Source organism: Myzus persicae, unplaced genomic scaffold, assembly GCF_001856785.1.
Source record: "Myzus persicae strain clone G006 unplaced genomic scaffold, MPER_G0061.0, whole genome shotgun sequence".
Classification (NCBI taxonomy): domain Eukaryota; kingdom Metazoa; phylum Arthropoda; class Insecta; order Hemiptera; family Aphididae; genus Myzus; species Myzus persicae.
In genome coordinates, this window is record NW_019102099.1 from 34,946 (window position 1) to 47,819 (window position 12,874).

Consider the following 12,874-nt stretch of genomic DNA (forward strand, 5'->3'; position numbering starts at 1 on the left):
AAAAAAAAAAAAAAAAAAAAAAAAAAAAAAAAAAAAAAAAGGATCCAAAATTTGATAGAAGGTTCCTTGTTGAACTCAAATTTAACACATCCGTTACAGTAACTCATTTGACACCTATATAATATGTACTATGTACAGCAGACTCTGTCACCATCAGCTAACCAGAGCGATAACTCCTTGCCTACCTTTTTTTTTTATATTCCAAAATGTTAGTACGTTACTCCACTTTTCTAAACATTAAATACTTAAGATTAAGCTCTACTACTACAGCTGGGACTTGCATTCTTTTAGAATAGCCAACGTATGCTTAAATTGTCTAAAAATATGATTAAAATATTCTTTACAAATATTATTAAAATATAAGAAAAAATACGCTATTCATAGATATATTTTTTCGACATCAAAATATGCACTTATATGCAAAACAAATTTTTTGGAGAGGGATTCTTGGTACTATAAACCGAGGGCATATATTAGTTGTGCATAATATATAAATGTTTTTACTTATATATAATACTACTATAATACATTATACTTCGTAATTCGTTCAATAAAATGTAATGTAAGAATAATAATTTTAGAAACGATTTGCAAAACTGTAATACTATGCATTTGATTAATCTGCAAAATAAATTAAACTACCTACAATCTACATACTTGTGGACTAAAGATCGACTTGAAGTTATCGACTCTAGACTGATGTTTTATTTTCAGTTATAAAATGATAGGTGGTCTTTATTAGAAGAAAAATATTGCGAGTTATGTAACTAATAATAACCAAAACACTAGGTTGTTGTGGTGGTTTTAGTGTGATAACAAAATATTATCAATTACCTATTCATAATTTGTACTACGATAATTGTAAAGTTATAATAGTTTTCATACTTTATTATAAAATCATTCAGCATCTGGAATTGAAAACTCCCTTGCGTCATAAATTATAAAATAAAAACTTATCCCTTGTGCCTGAAATATGAATAGTTTTTTTTCTAATTGATGGGAATATTTTAATTTAAATATTTTTAATTGTTAGAATATGCAATTGTATATGAATTTATTCTCTTAACATTTTTTTTTTCAAATTCTTATAGTAGTTACTATTAATCATGAACATATCTTACCTCTGTAGATGCATAAATACAAAAAAAAATGTTTTTACATAGAAATCTTTGGTACACTTAAAACAAATTACTACACTTCCAAAATCCAAATTTTATAAGTATGTTCAAATTCTCAGAAAATTATTATTACTTGTAAAATAAAAATATATGCTGTCTTTTTAAAAATTAATAACTAGATTAAAAAATAAAAATATGATAAAAATGAGATAAAGTAAAAATTATTGAGGATTAATAATGACTTGAAATTATGTAAGAAGAATATTTCCAAAAACGTTAAAAATTTCAGGACCCAAGAAAAATTAGTGTTTATTGTTATACTGCTGTCCTGAGGGCTGAGAGTTTGTGTAGATCTTGAAATTATTTTTATCTCATTATGTTACAAAATAATGTATTGCTGTTACACCACTAGTGTATTTTGTATAAAGATGTGCATTAATTATCTGAGGAACTTTGACGGAAGTTGAGGTTCAAAAACAATTATAAGACCAAGAAAATGCCTCATGAGTATTTCTAGATTCTAGGTATTAATTGAACTTTAAAATGTATTCATGCATTTATGTCCTAAAAAAATCACTAAATTTCTCTAAGCATAATAATATGCAAAAGTGCTCAACTAATATATTTAAACGACTGGCTAGAGTATTACACTGGAAAAATATGAGCTATAATAATTGACTTAATAATTCTCAACGCACCGTGTAATAGAAACGGCGAGATCACAATCAAGATTGACAATTTAAACATTATAATACTCAGAAATATAATCAGTTAGTAATAATCTTAGGTAAGCCATAAAATTACTTAAATTATAATTTTACCGCCAATCAAAACACGTAATCATAAGTTATTTTTAACATTTAAGTATTAATTTAAAAATATATTCCATCAATTAATATGCTCTTAAAGTTAGGTAAGCTATATTTTTAAATGTTACAACTCCCGGTGTTATGAAATACATTTCTATTTGAATTTGACCTACATTTTTAAGTTTTAAACTATTATCGAAAAATATGTAAATTCCCATACGTCCTTAGCCTTATGCATTAAATGCGTATTTATGCAAACTTGAAAATTAAATTTTAAAGCTAAAACTACATATAAACACTGACAGAGAGTCGTATATTTTAAATCGTCTACTATAAGGAAAATAATAACTGGTAGGTTCCATGAACTTAATTTCTACTAACTATTATACAGTATATAGGTATATTAATGTCAACTAACCTCATATTGGTCCACTATATTATGTCGATTATATAAATTCCACTAGTTTAAATGTCTCGTTATCCTAAAATAGTCAAATACGAGTATTTTGTTTATTATTGTTTAGTTTTAAATTTAAAATACTTGAATTAGCAGTTTTAAATCAATATTAAAGAAACTTATAAAAAAAAATGTAGCATTTTATTATAAAACTTAAGTATACCACTAACAAGTCTTGTATTTCGGTAAACATTTTCTTTGGTGAAACTTTTTGTATAGTGGACTATTTGCTATATCTAGCTGCCATTTACTTATTTAAACCTTCAATCACAAACAACAACTTTACTTTGTTGCATTTTAAAACTTCGTACCCGTTTATACGGAACTAAGGACGTAAATCTAAATTTTATTTGACGAACAAAACGTTGGTAGGTAATGTTTAATTTAAATTCCTAAAGTAAAATTTAAAAAACCGAATTCAAGGGTAAAATTGTCTGTGAAATATATTTTAATGTTGCACCTATTACTCAAAATTTCACATACATGAATGTACAAACTATATGAAATGTCGAGGTTAGATAAACAGTGCGATATGTAAAAATAATATATTTAAACACCTGACATGTTTCAAAGCTCGTACTTACCTAAATATTTCAGCAGATTACAATGACGTGAAGGGTGGTATAACACCAAGCACGATATACATTATGTTTATATATATATATAATAATTATGGCATAGGTTATAACTATAATATGCAATAAAAATGCTTCGATTTTTTCCTTCCAAAAAGTGATTAATAAATAATATTCACAGAAAACAGTGGAGTACGTTTCGAGACACGTCCGACGGTTAAGGGCTCCGCCTATAGATTAGGTTAGGTTAGAAATACCTAAGTAATTAAATATTCATCGTTCGGATAAATTTAGAGTACAATGTATACGTGTTATATACGTCGACCTGTATACTTAAAAATAATAACTAAAAAACAATGAGACCGACAGACATGCATTCGGATTCGTTAATCAACAATACAATTAATTTATTGAAGCACATAATATATAGTTACGTAGTTGCTGTTACCATAACCAGAAAAAAATCGTATAGGTCAATAATTATATAATATTTATCAATGTTTATAAGTTATAGGAGATGTCAATTAAATATCAAAATCAACAAAATAAGACGATAATGAATTTAATCTTAACTTATCGCAATTTGAAACTATAGTCTTTCTTTATTTTTACTAACTTAGCACAACTCTTCTCTCAGTGCACCCGAAAACTTTAATTGTTATGTAATTATATTCTTCTATATATCTTATATTCGTATGTACCAATTAATTTTAGTTACCTACTAGTTACAACCTAATACGAATATGCACCAATCTAGACTGGTATTTTATGTCAAAGTTGCTCAATTTCAGAAAGAGTTGAATCTTACGAACTATATGGAAAATAACGAAATGTATTAATTCACTGTTGCTCACGTCATTTATAATGTCAATACTTTTATACATAACTATATTACATTATATTATAGCAAGGTCTTGTACCTAAATTAATTGAAACCCTCAACACCTCTAAAAATCCTTAAAAAATGCAACACCAGGAACCCATACATACTTACCCGAATTGTAATTTATTTCATAACTCCTGAGCTAACCGAAACTGAAAAAAACATCAAAATTAGCTCGAAAGCCAAACATTATTAATTTATTTTTGAGGTTAGTTCGATTTTGTAATTGATAGCTTAATAATAAAGATTGACAGGAATAATTTTTAAATCAATAATTAATAATCTCTTTTAGGATTTAAAGTTTTGGAGTCGTCGCTGATTATAAATAAGCACTTACCTAACAAACTGTACTGCAGTAAATGTATACAATATTATAAATACCAATACACAACAATTGAACTTGTACATAAATATACATAACAACTAATGAGTACCAACACCTTGAAAAAGTATTGTCCTGGCAGTACAGAGGTCGCGTTTGATATAATTCATCGACTCAACTTGTTGTGTAAAAAACACATTACATTACAAGCTGCAGCTGTTTGTTCAGACGTTCAGTGCCTATCTATAATATTGTCCCATACTCTTTACTTCTGAATCAAATAAATACACACACAAAACATTTCCGCATCAAAGGTCATATTATAATGTTCTATGTATACTCGTATAATTGTTTACGACTCTTTCAACAGTTTATGTATTATATCATTACGAATCGTGCAGCTAAAGAATAATATTCCATAAACTGCAGCAGTGTTATGAAACAAAAATGGCACGAAATTACTTATGAAATTATATGATAGTTTTAAAACCAATGTACAAACAAAATCTATGGAAATATATTTTTGAAATGTCTATTGTTATGTTCATATTTACCACATTGGACAGGAATACCTATACAGGATATTATAGGTAATATAATTTTATGCACACCGATTCAAATAATTTTAGTGTCTGTATAAGTGTATACAAGTTTTATTCTAAAAGAAATGCTTGACCTTTAACGTAGGAGATAGTTTCTTGAACAAGATTGTTCTATAGGCAGGACAAATGTGAAAATTGTCACTACTTCTCAAAATAATCGGTAAGTCAAAAAAATAATCAGCAAAACGGGAATTTTATAACAAAACCAGTATTCTTCAAAATCGAATTTGTTGTTTTGTCGTCATTCAAAATCAAATAGTGACCTTTAAGAATAGTCTTCACATATTCAAACTAGTATTCACTAGACATGACACTATTTTCAAAATATTTTCTCTTTTATTATGCTTTTTATAGATGTATTAGTAATATTTTAGTTTTTTTCGATGTACTTATAGTCAAATTTTCGTTTGTGAGTAATACACCTTTAAAATATAATACAATTATAATTATTACCTATTTATAGTATTAATTTTTTTTTAAACAATTATTATTAATTTTATTCATATATCATAATATTACGAATATTTTGAAGGAATAACAAAAAAAATTAACAAGTATCATCATTATATTTTCATAATAAATTATAATTGTATTATTACCTATTTATTTGCACAAGGTTTAGGTTACATAGTCTGTCTGCTTTTCTACACTTAATTCTTAAATAAGTAGTCTGATAAGTAACACAAATAAGTTTATACACAGTGTTTCAAAAAATTCAAAGTTTATTGTATGAATAATAATAATTATTATTATAAATTATAAACTATAATAATAATTTTATGATTCTATGATACACGAACAAAATTAATAATGATTGTTTTTTAACGACACCAGTTAATGAACACTTAAGGTTGTAAAATTTTCTAAAAAATGCCACTTCAAAAATATCTAACACATTAATATAATTTTTTTTTTTTTAAACTGTTTGTATTATTATCTATATTATATTATTTTTAAATATTTTAAAATGATTAAATTCAACACACCATTAATTATTTAAGTTGTTTTTGTGNACCCACATTGACCGGTATTCCACATTGCCCGTAACATATACAATATAAGTTTTCAATGACTACTGGAAATTAAGAAAAAAATTTTAGGGTAAAGCCACACAAATATTTTATGAGGAATTTAGATTCAAATATGGAAGATTTGAAGTGGAAGATGTGGCCACTCACATAACAGATGACCATATACACAAATATCGCTTAAAATATTGTCACCTAAAGAGAATGTGTAATATGCATATTGTGTTCATTAATATTCCTTAATGCTTGGAAATTTGATAATAAAAATTGATGAAATTTGGTCATTTGTTTTAACACCAATTTAATTAATTTATGTTTTATTGTCCTTTACATTCAAACAAAACACAATATTACTCTTAAAATAATTATGCAACATCATTCTATATACAAAGAAAGATTGGATCATCGGGAAATCAGGAAATTCCTGATTGGCAGGTGGCAGCGTACTAACTAGTTGACGGGACCGCTGAGTGCGCTACCGAACTCTACGAGTATAGCCAGTTGCAAACTAACAACAATTAGGTACCTATGATTGGGTTTTTTCTTTTTGGTAACTCGTAATTTTTTCTCATAACAAGAATTATAATTTTGCAAAAAAAACAAAGTAGAGACCAATTATAGCTACTGCGTGAATAATAAATATGACTATAACGCCCAAAAATATCAAAAGGCCACAAAATAATAATGGAAATGAAATAGCCAACATTAATTATCGGTAGGCCTAAGCCTCCCTAAATACTCCTATGTATTCCTCTATATATTTATCCATTGAAATTAAAACATAATTTTCTAATATAAACTACCCTACTACTTAACCACCTAGAACTTTTTCGATCAGAAGAATACCTACAGTTTCTCAAATGTTAGCAACTAGTTCCTTCACGGTTTACCGTAGCAGTACAATTTAAATTCCGGTCAAGATCAAAGTTTCTATTATATATAATACATTATGTCATTATGAATACTTCTAAATTAAATTAAATACAAAAATTAGATTTGCTTTAAATGACTTTCTTTGCATCTGATATCTCTCTCTCTCTCTCTCTCTCTCTCTCTCTCTCTCTCTCTCTCTTTCTCTTTCTCTATCCACGGTTTATACATATTTTAAATTGTTTATAAATGCTACATACTATTATTTATGAATTTAATTTATTAACTTGTATAATAAATTATAGCTTGTAATTTAATAATACATTTATATTAATGTATACAAATATTATAAGAAAAATGTATTTTTTTTATTTAAACAAGAATATTGATTAACACATCAAGTGCCGTAGTTGACATAATACTGGTTCGTGTTTTCGACTGCTTATAGCAAACTTTAATGTTCTGTTCCCAGAATACGGTGTATCGTCAACGACAATGCATTTATGATACAATTATAAATAACAACCTACCTTACCCCTACCCAGAGCTATTATTTTCACCATATTATAATACAACACTGTTGTTGACGGTAAAGACTTGTCAAACATAATATATTATTTTCATAACTTTATTGTTATATAAGAAGATTTTATAAGAATTTGTAATGGGTGCATCGACGTTCAGTATTTATTTGTCAATTGAAAACATTTTAAATTACTTGTATCCTTAAACTAAAAAAAATCTTTGATAATAATAAAATATTGCAAATTTAATTAAAACTGGTAAGTGGATGTCACTCTGCTTTACGGTAGGTTATAAGTGGGCCACTGTTGTAATGGATGGTGTTAAATTTAAATTTAATGATATAAAACCATTGTATACGAAAAACGATTCTGAGCGACGACGGCCTGTCAGTCTATAATATAACTTAGTAATTTAGTATATTTGATGATATAATTATGATTAAAGTAATTTATTTTGTTAGTTATCATAAGTACTAATCAGTAGCTTAAATTAATTTTTGACAAAAAGAAAAAATACACTTGAAAAGTCATTGTGTGTATAAAATATAATAATATACTTTAAAAATTTCAAGTACCCACAAATAATATTTTTAATTTACAACAAAATAACATAAATTTTTATGCTTGGTTATTCAATATGTAATTTCATCAACATTCGAACATAAAAAAAAAACTGTGTTTATATATTTTTGAGTTTTTTGGTTACAAAATAACCTATACTTGCGTGTAACTTTGTTTTAAATTTTCAACACTTACCTATAAAAGCTGAAAATATAAAAATATTTTACTATACAATTATTAATTGTACATTTTAAAAGATATGAATTTTGTAAAAATTTGAATTTTAAATGCTTATAAAAAAAAATCGTGCACATATATTTTTAATATTTTTCAACTGATATTGTAAATGTATGTAATATATGTGAAGAGCCTTGTATTAAATTTTCAAGCTTTTTGACCCAACAAATACAATTTTATTGACAATTATAGAAAAAAACTAAACAAATTGAAAATTGAAAATGCCCGTCAAAATATTTTTACCAAGTATATGAATTGATAATATAAGCATATGGTGTAACTTCAAGTATCTGTAATTATTCGTTTTCAAATTACAACAAAATAAGAAAATCGCTAAAGGTTGACAAACTTATAAGGGATCTTGTATTATATTTTAAAATTTTAGATACAAAAAAAAAAAATTTTTATGAAATTTCAAATTTTCTTGATTTTTAAAAATTTTCTCAAAATTCTAAATTCAAACGCTCAGAAAAAATTATTTTTAAACTTTTTTTTGATTTTCACTAACAAAAATTTGAATTTGTATTACATTTGTATTACATTTTCAAGTTTTTTGACCAAGCGAAAAATTTTATGTCGACATTTGTTTAAACTTATAATAATTAAAAATAACATATGTCTATGTTTATAGTTCAACATAAGCCAAAATATTTTGAATATTGTATGGTGTATAGAAAATTCTAACACAAACATTCGGGGAAAAGTTCATGTATCTATGATTTTTTTTAGAGTTACACTAAAAACAAAAATCGATTTTTTAGAAAACTTGTATTGAGTAAAACCTCCCGTTTTCCTTAATTTTTTTTTTCGTTTTTCCTGTCACTTTTGAAAACTATTGTGAATTTCAAATTTTGACCTCCCGAGTGTAAAAATTAGATTCACTTTCCTTCCAGAAAAGTTGCTGTTGAAGAAAATCAAAGCACTTTTACTGCCCCAAACTGTGATGAAAGGCACTAAAAAAAAAAATTAAATTAAAAAACACATCATTGTAAAATCAATACATTTATCACTCCGCCCAGAATCCAAAACTCAAATAAAAAATTATTATTTAGATATTTCTAATATTATATATTTCATAAAATGTTATATTATTTTATACTTATAATGTAAACTAAAAGTTAATCTATTATGCCTATAATAAAACAATATTCTCATCCGGATATACCTATTTATATTTATTTACTGTAGGTATTAATTTTACCTGTAAGTACAATTACAATAATTTAACATATTTTTTTTTTCGATTTTTCTTAAAATACAATTGTATTAATTTATTATGTTATTTGATTTAACTGGTTTAAATATACTTAATTGCAAATTTGATTTTGTTTTCTTGTACTTCTCAGTTCTTTTCGCTGTAAAGTCTGTATTTTCCTTAGTTATTTTACAATCAAAAAATATTTTATTCTCCATACTTGTATTTTTTTTTATACGTTCTTAGTTATTACCTTAAGAAATATATTGCACTATTAATTGAAACACTATCAATCATTAGAACAAAAGATAAGACAATTTATGTTTTTTATTTTTATTTTGTTTTCTTGCAGCAAAGTTACCAAATATTCATTTATTGATTTGAAATAGTTCTTATTAATGTCAATAAGTTTTCCTAACCTAACCTTAACCTAACCTTAGGCGGAGGTAGGATTTTTTCCCCTTTTTTCAATTTTCCTTGTTAATCAATATGCAACAATAAATTTACTAAGCTTNATTATAATTATATAATATTGTATATAGTATATACGTATGTTTGTTAAATACTAATAAAAGAAATATAATCTACTTTGAAAAAAAAATTGTTCTTTTTATTTGTAAAATAATTTGGGGGCCCCCACTCCTTTGATGCCCCGAGGCCTCCACTCCTCTAAATCCGGCCCTGGTCCAATCCACGTACTGCATATTTTTAGCTCTTTTTTAAGTGTTTGTAAATTAATTTCTATTTGACTATTTCTAATTATTTATTTTTTATTTTATTAGGTATATGACATATAATATAATTTAGGACTACAATGTTATTTGAAAGTGTATTAAGACAATTTTATACCAACACAATAGTTATGTGTAAATTACCTCGATTAAATTGAGCAATTAAAATCAAATGTAAGGAATTATTGCAGAACAGACATTGCGGTTTGAAAGCTGTACAAATTTGATTTATATTTTAAAACATATTTGTACATCGTAAAGTATACAGTCTGGATTACTATACATCATTGCTATATTTATTATGTCAGATAAAATAAAATACAACAATTGTTTGAAATTATAAACCGTACAATATTAATAGTAATAAAAATCCTAATAATATACCTATAATAATAAAATATATTATTTCAACAGACATTAAATGAATTTCGTTAAGAACAACAATTATGTTTCAAACAATCGCATATAGAATACGTCATATATTATATCAAACGCAGAAACTACAGCAGAAAAATCTATTGCAATTGTATACAATTATGTTGTTATGTAATGGATAATACAATAATAATATAATGTTGTAATATTGTTGTAAAATAATAATCTTATTAATAGATACTAATAGATTACTAGTAGACTGCGAAATATTAGTTTTTCTATTTTTAATTTTTATATTTTATAATATTATAAGAATTTAAATAATATAGGTAGTTTAGTGAATAAAATGTTAATTTATTGTTTACTAAAAAGTAAAAAAGTATACATTAATGTACCTATTTTGCCTACACACGGTGCCGTACAACGCTTTATCTAAATATGTAAAACAACTCTACACACGTTGCTACTGTTGACAATGTTACCTGTATCGGTGCTCGTATTCTATCGCTGATTATTACTTCGTCACAGAAAAATATTGAATTGTTACTATATATTTGAACGCCCATGTGTAATCTTTTATCGAAAAATTATTGGTAATCGACAAGAATTTATGTGTCTATGATTTTTATTTTCATACTAACCCTACCAAAAATAATACCTTATTCGTATACCTTAATTCCTTATAATCATTAGTTAAATCAACTTTATAGTATATATATATTATAAGTACTAAGTAGGTTAGAAGCTTACATTATTTTATTTCACTGGTAATTTTATGTGTACTTTTTCAAATAATTAAAATAATATTTAAACTTTCAAATATAATATTATCTATAGTTTAATACTTTTCTTATAATTATGATTGGAAAACTCTAGAACTCTTACCTTAATTATAATATATACCTATGGCAATTGCCGTTTGTAAAATCGATGGAAATAGTATAGAATAGGTTGTTTTTACTCAATTTTACTTGTATTGCTTACCAGTAGTTTAAACGACAAAGTGAGTCTTAAGGAATGAACGGCCAGTAACTAAATTATAGTAATAATATATTAATATGTAAAATTATATTATATTTTATCATTAAAGATACTTAAAAATATTTATAGAGAAGAGTTAGGAGTGCTATAAATAAACATGCTATATAAAACAAGTATCATACAGTTATCAGCATTCGCCGAAACGACGAATGATAAACAATAGAAGTAGGTATATTAATAAGAAGAATTCTGAAAAATACTTTAAAGGTATGCTGTTTACACCATAAATATTATCTATATAATAGGTACTGATTTTCACATAATTATTTTATGGGTATGAATATATTATTATATATTATAAACTAATATAAGTACTTAGTACATTAAACAAGGTTATTATTTTAAAGGTAAACATTTATTTTCTAAAAAAGTATTAATATTTTTGAAAATATTAATTTACATAAAACAAAGCAATAATAACAAAACAATATTTTTGAAAAAAAATTGTATTTTTTATACTTTTTATGCTATAATTTGTCTATAGTTTTTTCCCCCATTTTAGAATATTGACATTTAATTCTAATTTCGTATTCCGATGAAAAAATATTTTTCTGAGAATACCAATGCATAAAAACTAATTTTAAAAAACGAGTAGCTTTAACTTTATAAGAATTTTAATTTTATAGATAAGTGGAGTGGAGTGGCAAAAGAGTACCACTTGAAATGTTAATTAATTTTCTATTCATCTAAACATAGGTAGGATAAGTACTTTGAATAATCACAACTAATTAACTACTCGTTCACAATTCTTGTTTGAATCTTGTAATATATCTTCTACTGTATATGGTGCCATTATAAATGGTATGTTCCATTATTAAAAAATAAAAACACTAACAGTTGTTTATTAAAATACAAATTTAACAATGAGGTGAGTATTATAAGCACGCACGCAAAATATCACAATTTAAAACTGTTCACAGATCGCTTCAAATTTAAAATATCCAACTATGACTTAAATATCACTTCCAACAAGTCAAAGAATATCTTGTTACTTATAAGTTTAGTATTAGGTAAATTAACACTAACGAAGCAAAATGAGAACTGCTGAATGCACATCTTCCTACGTTACGCGAACTTGTAAGACAATGAAACACATGCAGGTGACTGGTGAGACGTCCTGTAATTCTCTTAAGAGGACGTTATATCCGCATGTGTTGTCTCCGTCTTACAAAAGAGTAACATAAAAAAATTTTACGTTCAGCAGATCACACTTAGCTCTGTTAGCTTAAAAGTTAGAGTGAATTGACCTCTTATTAAAATTAAATGTAAGATCATTACGGAGGGCTTCTTATTTTAGTATAAGAAATCAATTCACTCTAATTAATTTTTAAGCTATAGCAGAGCTAAGCGTGATCTGCTGAACGTAAAATTTGATATATTACGCTCTTGTAAGACCGAGACAACACATGCGACTATAACGTCCTCTTGACCGATGATCATAAATTCATAACATATTATAATTATTAACTTTAATATGACGTTATAGACAGATTCAATAACTGTACAATTCTCATTCGTTGAATAACTATTAAATCCTACATTAAAT